The sequence below is a fragment of the Amblyraja radiata genome, unplaced genomic scaffold (assembly GCF_010909765.2).
Source record: "Amblyraja radiata isolate CabotCenter1 unplaced genomic scaffold, sAmbRad1.1.pri scaffold_698_ctg1, whole genome shotgun sequence".
Lineage (NCBI taxonomy): Eukaryota > Metazoa > Chordata > Chondrichthyes > Rajiformes > Rajidae > Amblyraja > Amblyraja radiata.
In genome coordinates this window covers 11,202-28,797 of record NW_022630715.1, presented here as the reverse complement: position 1 = coordinate 28,797, position 17,596 = coordinate 11,202, and positions in this window count along the sequence as shown.

Below are 17,596 nucleotides of genomic sequence, written 5' to 3'. Positions count from 1 at the left end.
CCGGGTTTCGATCCTGACCTCGGGTGCTGTCTGTGTGGAGTTTGCACATTCTCCCAATCACTGCATGGATTTCCTCCAGGTGCTCTGGTTTCCTCCCATATCCCAAAGACGTGCAGGTTTGTAGGTTAATTGGCCTCTATAAAATAGCTGCCTAATGTGTCAGGACTGAGATAACATAGATCTAGTGGGAACGAATGATTGAAAGTCAACGTTGACTTTGTGGGCCAAAAGGCCTACTTCTATGCTGAATATCTAAACTAAACTACATTTTTGAAATATAGGCCATGATACCTGAACAATAGGTACCAGTCTGTCTCTGCCATGCTAAACTGCAATCATCATTTTCCCATTACACAACTCAGGACTGAACCATCAGGCAAATGTACCTCTCAATCCATTTGGTGCTGAAATAAATAATTGAACATGTCCTGGAAGAGGAACCAGTTAACTTGCCAATAAGTAGGCACTTACATAAATTACAGGTTGTCAAACAAGTAATATATTAATTGCAATTAATGCCAGATTTAACAAAATTGTTGCAGTTCTCACCGCGTGATTAAACAATAATAGAACACCAATACTTTTGATGGTTTGATGATGTGGGAAGCTGTAAGGGCCTGTCCCACTAGGCGATTTTTTTCGGCGACTGCCGGCGTCATATCAGTGTCGCCAAAAGATTTTGAACATTTCAAAATCCAGTGGCGACAAATAAAATGTTGAAAACTTGAAAAAAAACATCGCGCGTCATACGTCATCGTGCCGCATCACCGCCGCAAATTGTTCGCTGATCTGATACGTCAGTCAATGATGCCGGCAGTTGCCGAAAAAAATCGCCAAGTGAGACAGGCTCTTTACTGACATGCATGGACTTTGCCCAAGCATTCAACCCAGCTGCAGACCAGTTAGAGGGCATAGCTTTAAGGCGAGAGGGCAAAGGTTTAAAGGAGATCTGTAGAGCAAGTGGTTTTTTTTACGGAGAGAGCGGTGGGTGGTTTGTATGCACTGCCTTTATCCTATCCAAAAGTCTCTTAAATGCCATGATCGTATCTGCATCCATGCCACCTCTGGTTGGGGTGTTGATTGAAGTAGATATGACAGTGGCATTTCATAGGTTTTTGGATAGGAACATGGGTATCCTAGAGATTGGAGGGACACGGGACACGTGCTGGCAGAGGAGGTTAGTTTATTTTGGCATCACATTTGAACATAGGACAGAAAGCCAGAACACGCCCTTCAGACCAGAATGTCTGTGCCCAGAATGATGCCAAGACCAATTCTTATCTGCCTGTACATAATCCATATTCCTCTTTTCCCTACATATCCATATGCCTAACCAAACGTCTCTTAAATGCCACTATTATATCTACCTCAGCCACCACCCTCGGCAGCACGTTCCAGGTACTTACGACCTGCTTAAACAAAAATTACCCCGCACATCTCCTTTAAACGTTATCTCTCTCACCTTAAAGCTATGCCCTTTAGTTTTGATTTTTCTATCCGAGGAAAAAGGTTCTCACTGTCTACCCTATCTATGCCACATATAATTGTATATACTTCTAGCAGGTCTCCCCTCGACCTCTGGAGTTCCAGAGAAAATGATCCAAGTTGGTCTAATCTTTCCCTTTAGCTAATACCTTCTAATCCAGGCATCATTCTGGTAAACTTCTTTGCAAAATCTCCTCATCCTTTGTGTAATGAGGCAACCAGAAATGTCCTCAATAATCCAAATATGGCCTAACCAAAGTCCTATAATCCTGCATCATACTTGCTGACTCTTATGCTCCAACCCATGAAAGCAGGCATACCATGTGCCTTTTTTACCACTCTATATACTTGTGTTGGCACTTTCAAGGAGTTATGGACTTGGACCCCAAGATCCCTCTCTACCTCCCTTTGTGGAATTAATTGCGGCAGATGGCTGTGGAATTTTGTCATTTTGTATTTTAAAGTCACAGATTGACAGATTCTTCATTAGCACAGGTATCAGGGGTTATGGAGAGAAGGCAGGAGAATGGGTTTGAGAGAGAAAGATAGATCAGCCATGATTGAATGGTGGAGTAGACTTGATGGACCGAATGGCCTAATTCTACTCCTAGAATTTATGAACCAATGTACATGAAAGCTGTTTAGGGTCATGCTATTAACTCCATATTTTCCCCTTACTTCTGATCTCCTGAATTCCAACACCTGACACTTGCTTAGATTAAACTCTATCTGCCATTTCTCCACCCATTCCTGCCACTGACCCATATCCTGTTGTATACTTTGACAACTTTCCCCTTGGTCCACAATCCCAGCATTCTTGGTGTTGTCGGCAAGCTTACTAAGCAATTTATCTACGTTTACATCCAAGTCATCAATATCTATCGCAAACAACAGAGGTCCCAGCACAGATCCCTGCCAAACTACACTGGTCACAGACCTGTTCTGAATATTGTCCTTCCACCACGACTCTCTGTCATCTGTCAGTAAGCCAGTCCTGCATCCATACAACCAAGGCATGATTAATACGAAGATAGACACAAAATGTTGGAGTAACTCAGCGGGACAGGCAGCATCTTTGGAGAATAAATTACATTTTGGCTCGAGACCCTTCTTCAGACTGAGAGCCGGGGAGAGGGAAACTAGAGGTATGAAAAGGTGCAAAGAACAAATGAATGAAAGGTTTGAAAAGAACAAATCAAAGCCGGCACCGAAGGTCAGGGAACGGTGGAGCCCACAATGGTCCATTGTTGGCTGTGGAAAGGTTGATAATGAGGGGATACAAACAGTGAAACCAAGCGAGATGACAGTGAAACTAGTATGACGACTGGGGTGGAAGAGAGATGGAGAGAGACGGAATGTGAGGGTTACTTGAAATTAGAGAAATCAAATTAATACTGCTGAGTTGTAAGTTGCCCCAGTGAAATATGAGGTGCTGTTCCTCCAATTTGTTATTACGTGTCATAAGGTCATAAGTGATAGGAACATAATTAGGCCATTCGGCCCATCAAGTCTGCTCTGCCATTCAGTCATCGCTGATCATGGCTGAGGTACAGTGAAAAGCTTTTGTAGCGTGCTACCCAGTCGGCAGAAAGACAGTAAGTGAGTACAGTCGAGCCATTTGCAGTATATAAATGTGTTTAAGAAGGAACTGCAGATGCTGGAAAATCGAAGGTACACAAAAATGCTGGAGAAACTCAGCGGGTGCAGCAGCATCTATGGAGCGAAGGAGATAGGCAACGTTTCGGGCATTTTGGTGTACCTGCAGTACATAGATGCATGATAAGGGAATGACGTTTAGTGCAAGGTGAAGCCAGCAAAGTCCGATCAAGGATAGTCCGAGTGGATTAAAAAAAATAAATGATTTTTATTCTCAGATGCTATTATCACAGTTTAAATTTGTAGGGAAGGTGTGGATGATCAGAGCAGGAGGCAGATGCTGACAGGGTCTACCTGCTACCATGGTCACCACTTTTCTCTTCTTCAGACTGATGGGGGGTGGGGAAAGAAAGAAGGAAAAAGGCTCTTTCCTTCTTTCTTTCCCCACCCCCCATCAGTCTGAAGAAGGGTTTCGGCCCGAAACGTCGCCTATTTCCTTCGCTCCATAGATGCTGCTGCACCCGCTGAGTTCCTCCAGCAAGTTTGTGTACCCTCTCCATATATCTGTCCGCATATTTCTTAAACGTTGGAATAGTACCTGCCCCAACTACCTCCTCCAGCATCTCGTTCCATACACTCATCACTCTATGTATGAAAAAGTTATTCCTCAGATGTCTATTAAATCTTTCTCCCCTCACCTTAAACCTATGTCCTCTGGTTCTCGATTCTCCTACTCTGGGCCAGAAACTCTATGCGTCTACACGATCAATTCCTCACATGATTTTGTACAGCTTATCCTCCTCCACTCTAAGGAATAGAGTTGCAGTCAACTCAACCACCCCCTATAGCTCAGGCACATCACACGAAAAGTGACGTAAATTCAGGACGCGAAAAGCGACGAAGCCTCAGGACGCATAAAGCGATGAAATGTCAGCACACGAAAAGGGATGAAAATGAATCATGTGAAAAGCGATGAAATTACAGCATGTGAAAAGTGACGAACCTTCAGGATGCCAAAAGAGACAAAAATTCAGCACACGAAAAGCGATGAAAATTCAGGGCCTGAAAGGCGACAAAAATTCAAAATGCCAAAAGATACATAAATTCAGGACGCGAAAAGCGACAACATTTCTGGATGCAGAAAGCGTCGAAAGTACAGGACACGATAAACGACAACATTTCCGCACAGGAAAAGCGACGAAAATTCAGCATGTCATAAGCAACGAAAATTCAGCACAAGAAAAGCGACGAACCTTCAGGATGCAAAAAGCAATGACAATTCGGGAAGTTAAAAGTGACGAAAATTCAGGACATAAAATGTGAGAAAAATTCAGGACGTGAAGCAACTAATTTTCAGCACGCAAAAAAGCTACAACATTTCAGCACGGGAAAAGTGACGAAAAATCAGCTAGCGAAAAGCGACAAACTTTCAGGATGTGAAAAGCGATGAAAATTCAGCACGGAAAAGTGACGAAATTTCAGAACTTGAAAAGCGATGAAAATTCAGCATGCGAAATGCGACGAAAATTCAGGACGCATAAAGCGCCGAAATTTCAGAACGAGAAAAGTAACAAAATTTCAGCACACGGATTGCGATATTGAGCAAGCGAAATGCAACGAAAAATTCAGCATGTGAAAATTGCGAAAATGAAGCACACGAAAAGCAATGAAACTTCAGGATGCGAAAAGCGATGAAAATTCGGGACGCTAAAAGTGATGAAAATGCAGGACATGAAATGTGACAAAAATTCAGGATGTGAAATGCAACTAATTTTCAGGACGCAAAAAGCGATGTAATTTCAGCACGTGAAAAGTGACGAAAATTCAGCACGCGAAAAGCGACAAACTTTCAGGATGTGAAAAGCGACGAAAATTCAGCATGGAAAAGTGACGACATTTCAGAACGTGAAAAGCGATGAAAATTCAGCACACAAAAAGCAACGAAAATTCAGCATGCGAAAAGCTACAAAAAATTCAGCACGTGAAATGCGACGAATGTTCAGCATACGAAAAGCGGCGAAAATTCAGGACGCGAAAAGTGATGAAACCTCAGGAGGAATAAAGCGACGAAAATTCAGCACGCAAAAAACGTCGAAAATTCAGGGTACGAAATGTGACAAAAGTTCAGGACGCATGAGGCGACAACATTTCAGGACACGATAAGTGAAACAATTTCGGCATACAAAATGTGATGAACCTTCAGGATGTCAGAAGCGACGCAATTTCAGGACGTGAAAAGCAACAAAATTGCAGCACACAAAAAGCGCCGAAATTTCAGCACACATAAAGCGACGAAAATTCAGCAAGTGAAAAGCGATGAAAATTCAGCACCTGAAAAGTGACGAAAATACAGGACGCGAAAGGTGATGAAAATTTAAAATGCCAAAGGCGACGTAAATTCGGGATAGGAAAAGAGACAAAATTACAGGACGCATAATGCTAGCTAGATGGCTCGGGGAGAGCAGCTGTAAAGGAGCAATATAATTAGAGCAACAACATCAACTGAAGCTTTACAACAACAACTGGTGTGTTGTTACACCAATCCACGTAACAATCTCATAAAATTCGTTCACCCTCATTAATTTATTCTCACGTGTGCCAAGGTAAAGTGAAAAGCGTTAGTCGTGAGCTAACCAGTTAGCAGAAAGACAAAACATGATCAAAATTGAGCCAGCTAGATGGCTACATCCTGTATAACTTGGTCGCCAGCTAAATGGCTACATACTGGATAGCTAGGTAGCTAGCTAGAGTGAACTACATTCGGGATAACTAGGTAGCTAACTAGATTGAGCTACATACTTGGATAGCTAGATAGATAGCTAGACTGAGCAACATACTGGAGAGGTAGGTAGCTAGTTAGAATGAGCTACATACTGGAAAACTAGGTAGCTAGATGGCTACATATTGGGGAGGGTGCCTAGAAATAGGGGATGGGGGGTTAGGGAAGGGCACCTCTAAATGTGGATTTGGGGTAGGGCATGTAAATAGGAGGAGGATTTAGGGGAGGGCATCTGTAAATGGTGAATTAGAAGGGCATCTGTAAATGGTGAATTAGGGAAGGGCACCTTTAAATGGTGCAGTAGGGAAGGCATCTGTAAATTTAGGGTAGATTAGGGAAGAGCACCTGTAAAGGAGCAATACAATATGAGCGACAACAACGACTGAAGCTTTACAACAACAACTGGTGTGTTGTTACACCAATCCACGTAACAATCTCATATAATTCGTTCCCCCTCATTAATTTATTCTCACGTGTACCGAGGTACAGTGAACAGCTTTAGTCGTGAGCTAACCAATTAGCAGTTAGCAGCAAGACAAAACATGATCACAATTGATAGATGACTCCTGTATAAATAGGTAGCTAGCTAAGTGGCCACATGCTGGATAGCTAGGTAGATAGCAAGACCGAGCTACATACTGGATAGCTAGGTAGCTAGCTAGAGTGAACTACATACTGGATAGCTAGGTAGCTAACTAGATTGAGCTACATACTTGGATTGCAAGATAGATAGATAGATAGATAGCTAGACTGAGCAACATACTGGAAAGCTAGGTAGCTAGCTAGACTGAGCAACATACTGGGTAGCTAGGTAGCTAGCTAGACTGAGCAACATACTGGGTAGCTAGGTAGCTAGCTATACGGAGCTACATACTGGATTGCTCAGTAGTTGGGTACATATAGGGGTGGGTGCCTGGAAATAGGGGGGGGCGTTAGGGAAGGTCACCTGTAAATGTTGATGTAGGGTAGGGCATGTAAATGGGAGGGGTATTTAGGGGAGGGCACCTTTAAATTGTGAATTAGGAGGGCATCTGTAAATGGTGAATTAGAGGAGGGCACCTTTAAATGGTGCAGTAGGGAAGGCATCTGTAAATTTAGGGGAGATTTAGGGGAGAGCACCTGTAAAGGAGTAATACAATATGAGCACCAACAATAACTGAAGCTTTACAACAACTCGAGTTATTACACCAATCCACAACAATCTCATATAATTATTTCCCCCTCACTACCGAGACTGAGCTACCAAATGGATAACTAGGTAGCTAGCTACATGGCTACAGACTGAATAGATAGCTACAAACTGGTGTTTCATAGTTACAAACAACTGAATTGGAAGAATATTACCTCATATTTCGCTTGGGCAGCTTACACCCCAGCGGTATGAACATTGACTTCTCTAACCTCAAGTATCCCTTGCTTTCCCTTTCTCTGTTCCTCCCCCACTTTATTGTTCTGCTAGTTTCCCTGTTTGTATCTCGTCCATGACCAGCAATAGACCACTGTGGGCTCTACCTTTCCTGGGCCATCGGATCGGTCTGATTTGTTCTGTACCTTCCCATACGTCTCGTTCCCTTTCACCTGCCTCTCAGTCTGAAGAAGGGTCTCGAACCAAAACATCACCTTTTCTCCAGATGTGCTGCCAGTCCCGCTGGGTTACTTCAGCTTTTGTGTCTATCTTCGGTGTAAACCAGTATCTGCAGTTCCTTCCTCGGTGCGGATTCGGTGGGCGGAAGGGACTGTCTCCGCACGGCATCTCAAAATTAATCTTAACCAATCAACATTGATGTCCAGCTCATTTATTTACATTATATACATAAATTGGCTTGGCACAACAGTCTCTCTTCTGCGATCATCGGCAGTCACTCGAAACTTGTATGACTGTCCTCTCCATGGGGTCGTCCACTTGTGGGTCTGTAGACGTCTGCAAAGGCTGATCCGCGATCCACACACCTTGCTGCAACATGGGCAGTGGAGACTGGTGGCAGTTGGTAGTTGTCGGGCCTCCTTCTCTCTCTCCTTATGCAGCTGTGGTTTTTTCTCTGCGACACGCCATGGTTCCATTTCGTGAAGTGCAGCTCATTCCTGCACGGACTTCCTCCAGGAATGCATGTCCAGTGCAATGCACTCCCAGTTGCTTGATGTGATGTGGAATTTCTTCAAACTATTCTAGGTGTTGTCCTTGAAGCTTTTCTTTGGCCCGCCGGGGGCTCGCCGACTTTCCTTCAGTTGAGAGTACAGGATTTGTTTAGGGAGACGTGTGTTGAACATGCGGATGATATGGCCAGTCCATTGAAGTTGGTGCTGCATTATTGTGGGGGGTGATGCTGGTCATGTTGGCTTCCTCCCAAAATGCGATTGTCCCCCAGCTAATCCTCAGAATTTTTTGTAAGGATCTTCGGTGATATTGTTCCAGGGCTCTCAGGTGCCTGCTGTAGGTGGTCCATTACTCAACTCCATACAACAGGGTGGAGAAGCCAACGGCGCTGAAGACCAGCAGTTTTGTTTGAGACTTTAGGTTTCTGTCTTCAAAGACTCTTCTCCTGAGTCCTCGGGCGATGGTTGACCTCATAGTCGACATCAGCTTTTGAGGAAAGAATGCTGCCAAGGTTGGGGAAGTGGTCAACGTTTTCAAGAGTGGTGTCGTCCACGTTTGGACGGCTGGTTGGGTGGAGGTTGATGTGGGACCTGGGTCTAGTCCTATGGTTCTGTAGGCCTTGGCAAAGGCATTCAGGATGCCCTGGAGGTCTTCTGCAGAGTGTGCTGCATTGGCTCAGTCGTCCACGTGAAGAAGCTCCATGATGGTGGTGTTACTGACTTTGTTCTTGGCCTTCAACCTATTAATAGTGATAATGTGCGAGGATCGTTGGTCAGTGCAGACTCGGTGTGCATGTTTCCACGCTGTATCTCCAAACTAAGCTAAATTATTAACAGTGGTGGATGCAACTGCAGATGCTGGTTTAATCCAAAGTTTGACACGAAATGCTGGAGTAACTCAGCGGGAGAGGCAGTATCTCTGGCGAGAAGGAATGGGTGACGTTTCCAGTCATGAAAAGCTACGAAAATTCAAGATGTTAAAAGCCACAAAAATTCAAGACGTGAAAAGCAACAAAAATTCAAAACGTGAAAGGCAACCGCAATTCAAAACTAGAAATGCCACAAAATTCAAGACGTGAAAAGGCACGAAAATTCATGACGTGAAAAGCCACTAATTCAAGACATAAAAAGCCACGAAATATCAAGACATGAAAAGCCACGAATATTCAAGACATGAAAAGACTCGAAAATTCAAGACACGAAAAGCCAAGAAAATTCAAACATGAAAAGACACGAATATTCAAGACTTGGAAAGCCATGAAATTTCAAGACGTGAAAATCAATGACTATTCAAGACGTAAAAAGCCACAAAATATCAAGACATGAAAAGCCACGAAAATTCAAGACAATAAAAGCCACGAAAATTCACGTCGTGAAAAGCCACGAAAATTCAAGGCATGAAAAGCCACGAAAAATCAAGACTTGAAAAGCCACGAAAATTCAATACATGAAAAGCCACGAAAATTCAAGACGCTAAAACCACGAAAATTCAAGACATGAAAAGCCATGAAAATTCAAGATGTTAAAACCACGAAAATCAAGACATGAAAAGCCATGAAAATTCATGCTGGTGTGGGAGGGATGGAGAGAGAGCGAACGCAGGTGTACTTGAAGTTAAAGAAAGCAATATTCATACTTAACCAAGAAGGTTGGGTGACGTTTCAGGTCAGGACCCTTCTTCATTGACAGAATTGATGTGCAGTGGGATCTTAGGGTCCCGGTTCTCATCTCACCGAAGGAGGCAGTATGAGTAGATAGGCTGCGTGGCGTTGAAAGAGGGCCGAGCTCAGCAGTGACCACTCCGACATTCACAATATCAAGGTGAACTCAGGTGCTTCGTTCTATTTACAGCGGCAAAAATGTCCAGGATGCCCTGTCTCTCCATCAGAGCGCATGTGTGAAGATGCTGGCGATCTGTGGATGAGTGAGTTTGCTGACGACACCAATATTGGAGGAGTTGCAGACAGTGAGGAAGCTGTCAGAAGATGCGGCAGGATGAAGACCAGATGTAGAAATGGGCGGGAAATGGCAGGTAGATAAAAAAAAACCTCTATGGCGGTTTGGAGTGAAGGAAATCGGGAACGTTTCGGGCCGAAACCTTTCTTCAGACTGATGTAGGGTGGGTGGGGGGGGGGGGCTGGAAGAAGGAAGGAAAAGGAGGAGAGAGGGCTGGGGAGAGCTGAGAAGGGGAGGAGACAGTAAGGGCAACCTGTAATTGGAGGTCAATGTTCATGCCGATGGGGTACAAACTGCCCAAGCAAAGTATGAGGTGTTGCTCCTACAATTTCCGGTGGTCCTCACTCTGGCCATGGTGGAGGCCTAGGACAGAAAGGTCGGATTCGGAATGGGAGGGGGAGTTCAAGTGCTGAACCACCGAGAATCAGGTTGGTTATTGCGGACTAAGTGGAGGTGTTCGGCAAAGCGATCGCCAAGCCTACACTTGGTGTCACTGATGTAGATCAGCTGATATCTAGAGCAGTGGATGCAATGGATGGGGTTGGAGGGGGTGCAGGTGAACCTCTGTCGCACCTGGAACGACTGCTTGGACAGAGTTTAAACTGAGCAAGTGTGAGGTGTTGCACTTTGGGAGGTTGAAGGCACAAGGAAAGAGTGTGGACTTAGATCCTTTATTTGTCATTCAGACCTTTCGGTCTGAACGAAATGTCGTTGCCTGCAGCCATACATGTAATAATAAACAACAAAACACACAATAAACACAAATTAACATCCACCACAGTGAGTTCACCAGGCACCTTATCTTCTCCCTCTGCGCTGAGGCGATACCCCTCCGGGCGATGGTAAGTCAGTCCCGCGGCTCCCCGAGCTCCGCGAACGGGCCGGTTCAAGCTCCGAGGCCCGGGGTGGTCGAAGCTGCCGCCCTCCAGTCCAGCGGACGCAGCTGTTGCCGCGGGAGCTCCGGAAAACAGGCACCAGCCTGTGACTCGCGAGCTCCCGACGATGTCGCCTACTGGCCCGCGGCCGAGTCCCGGATTCAGGTCGCCGCCCCCAGAAAGCGGCCTCAGCCACCAGAGCACCGTCCCCGCACCGGGCCGCCCTCACGGGAGCGCCGTCTCAGCCCCGCGCTGGACCACCTTCACGGGAGCACCGTTCCAACCCCGCGCCGGGCCGCCACAGCCACTGGAGCGCTGTCCCAGCCCCGAGCCGGGCCGCCCTCACGGGAGCACCGTTACAGCCCCGAGCCGGGCCGCCCTCACGGGAGCGCTGTTACAGCCCCGAGCCGGACCGCCACAGCCACCAGAGCGCCGTTCAGAGATACAGTTTATAGATACAGTGTGGAAACTAACCTGCACACACTGGGGACAATTTACATTCATACGAAGCCAATTAACCTGCAAACTGTACCTCTTTGGTGTGGGAGGAAACCGAAGATCTCAGGGAAAACACCCACAGGTCACGAGAAGAAGGTACAAACTGTGTACAGACAAGCACCCATATTCGGGATCGAACCATGGGCCTCTGGCGCGGTAAGGCAAGATGCTGGTGATCTCAGGCTTGTCTCAACAACTTAGTCCTGTGATCTTTGAAGGAGTTGTGGTGATCACAGGCTTCTTTCTGCAGTTCACATTTGCCTTAAACAGTGCTGACAGTGCAGATTTCTCCCTGGTGGCTCAACTTTGAGCTTGAAGAAGTGATGATAGCAGAATATCCTGGCGCCCAGTCTTTTTCAGTGTGTGTGTGCGTGTCTTTGACCTTGTCAGCATCTGGAAAACCAAACGTTGTACCTGATACACACTGGTGCATAATGTGTAATCATCAGATATTAATTCCAAAACAGATTTTAAAATATCAATTGTTTATTAATACAAGACAATTCTAGGATAAAGTGTCAACAACTTAAAATAAAAGTTAACTTAGTCAGGATAGAAATTAGATATTTCTTCACTCAGAATATTTTTCATGGGTTGAAAAAATTACTGTTAATTGCATTCGAGCAAGATCAACATATAATTGATTCTAAGAACTATAAACCATATCACAGTAAGAGTGGAAAACTGCATTTAAAGAGCAGGTCAGGCATGATCTGCCTGAAAGGTCCAGACCCAAAATGGTGCCTGTCAAGATTCAAGATTGCAGCTTCCAGCCAACAGGCATCAGTGTCTACAGATGTGGCAATGAAGACAGTGACTATCATGGGCTTCCCCCACACTGAAGTCAGGAGCAGGTGAGGAGCACCCAGTGGCTGCTGCAAAATCACGAATGGAAAAATAATGCGTTGTTGGAGATAATCAGCAAGCCAGTCAGCATCTGTGGGGGGAGAAATTGGGTGAATGTTTCAGGTTAATATTCTTTCCTCAAAGCTGGGGAAAGTTGTCAGATGGAGCAGCCAACAAGAAGGATGAGGGAGATGATCTAAATGGCCTCCCAGATCAATATTACTGTTAGTGATCCACTCCAGAGTCCACTCCTCATTGACACCGATTCCTGGGGGTTGTGATGGTCTAAGGAGAAGGAGGAGCAGCAGCATCTTCCCTGTTTGCAGGTCCGGGACAGGGCCCGCTATTTATAGGCACCACTCTGCCCTGCCCCTCTCCCTCCCCACCGGGCAATTGGCGGCGCCAACCGAGAGGCGGGGCCGAGCGTGGAGAGCGGCGCAGGCGCACTGCCCAAGAGAGTCGGTGGGGGGGAGGGGAGGGGCGGGGCGCACACGCGCTGACGTTGACGTTGTGGTCAAGCCCCGCCCCCGCGAGCGAGGACGGTTGGTTATTGGAGGCGGGCGCGAGGTTGGTTTGAGTGACATGGAGTTTAGTCGAGGTGAGTCGAGGTCTGGTCGTGAGGAGCAGTTTGGTCGTGAGGTTTCGTCGAGGCAACACTTCAGTGATCGAGGGGTTTAGTCGGTGTGTAGGTGAGGAGAAGTGGGTGTGTGAGCTCAGGGAGGGAGACCGAGGGAGGAGCTGCTGAAGGAGATAGTGGAGACCATGTGTGGGACACAGGCAGGGCTCAGAGGTGAGAGTCCAGGGAGCTTTGACATGGAGAGCGAGCGGGCAGAAGATGCCGCATACATGTCCTCTCTCCCCGGGGCCTGGGAACGGGGAAGATGCTGTTGCTCCTTCTCACACCATCACAGCCCCAGAGATAAGTGTCAGTAAGGAGTGGATGAGTTCCCTGGGCTCTGGAGTGGATCACTGACATTAATATTGATCTGGGACTGAGGCCATTCAGACCATCTCCCTCATCCTTCTAGTTTGTCTCCATCTGACAACTTTCACCAGCTGCGAGGAAAGAAGATTAACCTGAAACATTCACTCAGCTTCTACCTCCATAGCTGCTGCCTGGTCTGCTGAATATCTCTGACAATTTATCCATTTTTACAATAGTGATTTTGCAGCAGTTTACTTCTTGGAATCAATAATGTTTTGATCTTGCTGGAATGCAGTTAAAAGTTGATTTATTTCAACCCTAGCAACAAACACTATATTCTGAGGGAAGAAATATCTAATTTCTATCCTGAAGAAGGTTTAAGTTGTGATTTTTCTAAATACTGGGATTGTCCTGTAGTAAATAAAAAAGGATGTTTTAAAATCTGTTTTTGAATTAATATCTGAAGATTGCAAATTATGCACCAAAGTGTATCAGGTACAATGTTTGTTTTTCCAGGATGCTGACCATTTCAACGACATTGCTGGCTATTTTCCCAATGAAGAGTTTGAAGAAATAATTGACTCGGAGAAGCGCCGTTATAAGAACGTGAAGCGCCCACACCAACAATACAAGTTTGGATATCAAATATGTTTGAAACATTACATCTGGAAGAGATGAGATTCCTCTTAGCAGGTAAAGCAGACCAATTCTAAAAGACGTGGTCTACGTTTCTGGACCTATTACAAGCATGAGGTGCAATAGTAATTTAAAAAATAAATAAATACATAAATGGTATCAGGACCTGGCAATGGGAGGTAAAACAACAAAAACAGACTTGGTTGGTAGTCCCCTTTCTGCGGAGTTTAATGTTATAATAGAGCGAATGTTCCTACTTTCTTTTTCTTTCTTTTCTAGGGTCTACTTTCTTACTTTACTTCCTTCTTTAACTTCTTTTCTAAGGGGCTTTCTTTTCCCAACACTCTCTTGCACTTCACGACTCTTGCGCACTTTCTTTACTTTCCTTACTTCTATCTTTTTCTTAAAGCTCAAAAAAATGAAGCGGTACAAAAAATGTATTAAGATATATGTGTTGTGTATTATTGTAATTTACCGTACTTCTAATAAAAATAATGAAAAAATAAATAAAAATAAATAAATAAATAAATAAGACCGTGAAGCGGAATTATGAAGCCATGGTTGCCATTGGTTTGTACAAAATATTATATACCTTTTTTGCCCGTTTCTCATGATGCATGCAGACATAAGGTTTTTTCCTCACATGAAAACTGAATCAATATGTGCTTTCTGAGACCAGGTCCTTGGTTAGATCCGTCCATTTCAAGTTCAAGTTACATTTATTTTCATATACACCAATTGGTGCAGTGAAATCTGATTTACCAAATAGCCACACAAATAAAATGAAATTAACACAACACTATAGAATTTAACATGAAGTGTCTGGGAAATGTTGCTGTATCTGTTCCTGTCCTCCTTTTTATGTGTACACACACTGGCATTGGAAAATTGGAAAGGTCCCAAGACATAAACTCCTGCCTGAGATATTAAAGCCTTGTGAAGTCACGGTGTGTCAACCCGTAAGATTTGTATTGCCGCTTTTGATGAAATAAGCACACCTAGCAGACTTGTGATTAGTCCCAGATTATTAGCAGCAGGATATGTACAGTTTTGCTTCTAATTACTATTTCCTCATGGTGAGGTTCCTTACCAGCATTCAAAAATTCCCATCAGTGCTCTCAAATTGGTCTAACTTTACAACCAATATCAAAGCTTGATGTCATTCAGAAGACGGTGACAATGGATAGCACAAACCCATAGACATCGGGGCCCAGTTATGCTTTTTAATGTTGCAACTAGTCACAGTCCTGAAATCAGAAATTGGACAAGGAACAATGTTCCCATAGTTGAAGAGAAGGATTGCCCTGGTTTTTCATTATTCAATCCATTTACCCAACCATGGCACAATGTGTCACTGTCAGTACAGGCAGCAATAATGAGCCATTATTATCTAAATTGTGTCAAGTTGGGAAAAGGGGAAGTACAATGGGATCTGGGGTCCTTGTTCATCATTCAATGAAAGTAAGCATTCTGGTATAGCAGGCAGGGAAGAAAGCGAATGATATGTTGAGCGTCATAACAAGAGGAGTATAGAACCAAAGAGGTCCTTCTGCAGCTGTACAGAGCCTTAGTGAGACCACACCTGGAGCATTGTGTGCAGTTTTGGTCTCCAAATTTGAGGAAGGACATTCTTGCTATTGAGAGAGTGCAGTGTAGGTTCACAAGTTTAATTCCCGGGATGGCGGGACTATCACATGCTGAGAGAATGGAGCGACTGGGCTTGTATACACTGGAATTTAGAAGGATGAGAGGGTATCTCATTGAAACATAAGATTATTAAGGGTTTGGACACGCAGAGGCGGGAAACTTGTTCCCGATGTTGGGGGAGTCCAGAACCAGGGACCACAGTTTAAGAATAAGGGGAAATCCATTTAGAACGGAGATGAGGAAACACTTTTTTCACACAGAGAATTATGAGTCTGTGGAATTCTCTGCCTCAGAGGGCGGTGGAAGCCATTTCTCTGGAAACTTTAAAGAAAGAGTTAGATAGGGCTCTTGAAGATAGCGGAATCAGGGGATATGGGGAGAAGGCAGAAAAAGGCAACTAATTGCGGACGATCAGCCATGATGATAATGGATGGTGGTGCAGGCTTGACGGGCCGTATTGGCTACTCCTGCACCTATTGTCTCTTACTTTGAACCTGGAGGAATAGAAAGAAGGATTCTGATCTATTTCACTTACCACAGAGATGAGTGAAACTGAATAATTGATCATTGTGATTTCTGACCTGGAAATATACACATACTCATCCATCATATTCTTCAAGCAGGTCGATTTTTTTTAAATCTGAAAAATAATTTAAAGGTTGTTTGCTGTCTTCGTCAAGTAGACATGATCAATTGAATAATAGCATGAATACTCTGAAGGAATTAGTTATAATGATGACATTGCAAGGTGATGTATCCACAGATATTTTGCACGGGTAAGTTTAATGAAGTTGGCCATAACAGATTATGAGCATGTTTTATTTTTCACAGGATTGAATGTACCAAAGGCAGAATTCATGACAAATTGGAGCACAAGGCATCAAATCTAATCAAAATCAAATCAAATCTAGCGATTCAGATGAGGATTGAACACCTAAACTACTGACAAAAAATCCTAAACGTAATTTAATTTTGTTTGAAATATATAATTGTTTTTCAAATATAATTGATTTGAATCAATTTGGTCGTTAGCCCATGGAATCTGTTGCAAGAGAGATTTTATATTTATCTTTGGAGTGGTGGGATACTTGGTAAATTTAATAATTTTTCCCAATGTGTTATTCATGAAGCGCAAATTTACTTTTCCTAATTTTTACTTTTGCGATATGCTGCTTCCATTTTTGACACAAATAACCATATAACAATTACAGCACGGAAACAGGCCATCTCGGCCCTACAAGTCTGTGCCAAACAATTATTTTCCCCTAGTCCCATCTACCTGCACTCAGACCATAACCCTCCATTCCTTTCCCATCAATATACCTATCCAATTTATTTTTAAATGATAAAATTGAACCTGCCTCCACCACTTCCACTGGAAGCTTATTCCACACAGCTATCACTCTCTGAGTAAAGAAGTTCCCCCTCATGTTACCCCTAAACCTATGTTCCTTAATTCTGAAGTCATGTCCTCTTGTTTGAATCTTCCCTACTCTCAATGGGAAAAGCTTGTCCACGTCAACTCTGTCTATCTCTCTCATCATTTTAAAGACCTCTATCAAGACCTTAACCTTCTGCGCTCCAGAGAATAAAGACCTAACTTATTCAACCTTTCTCTGTAACTTAGTTGCTTAAACCCAGGCAACATTCTAGTAAATCTCCTCTGCACTCTCTCTATTTTGTTGACATCCTTCCTATAATTGGGCGACCAAAATTGTACACCATACTCCAGAATTGGTCTCACCAATGCCTTGTACAATTTAACATTACATCCCAACTTCTATACTCAATGCTCTGATTTATAAAGGCTAGCATACCAAAAGCATTCTTTACCACCCCATCTGCATGAGATTCCACTTTCAGGGAACTATGCACAGTTATTCCTAGATCCCTCTGTTCAACTGCATTCCTCAATTCGCTACCATTTACCATATATGTCTTATTTTGAATTGTCCTGCCAAGATGTAGCACCTCACACTTATCAGCATTAAACTCCATCTGCCATCTTTCAATCCCATTGTTCCAAATGGCCCAAATCTCTCTGTAGACTTTGGAAATCTACTTCATTATCCACAACACCACCTATCTTAGTATCATCTGCATACTTACTAATCCAATTTACCACACCTTCATCCAGATCATTGATGTACATGACAAACAACAGTGGACCCAACACATATCTCTGTGGCACCCCACTAGTCACCTGCCTCCAACCTGACAAACAGCCATCCACCATTACTCTCTGGCATTTCCCATTCA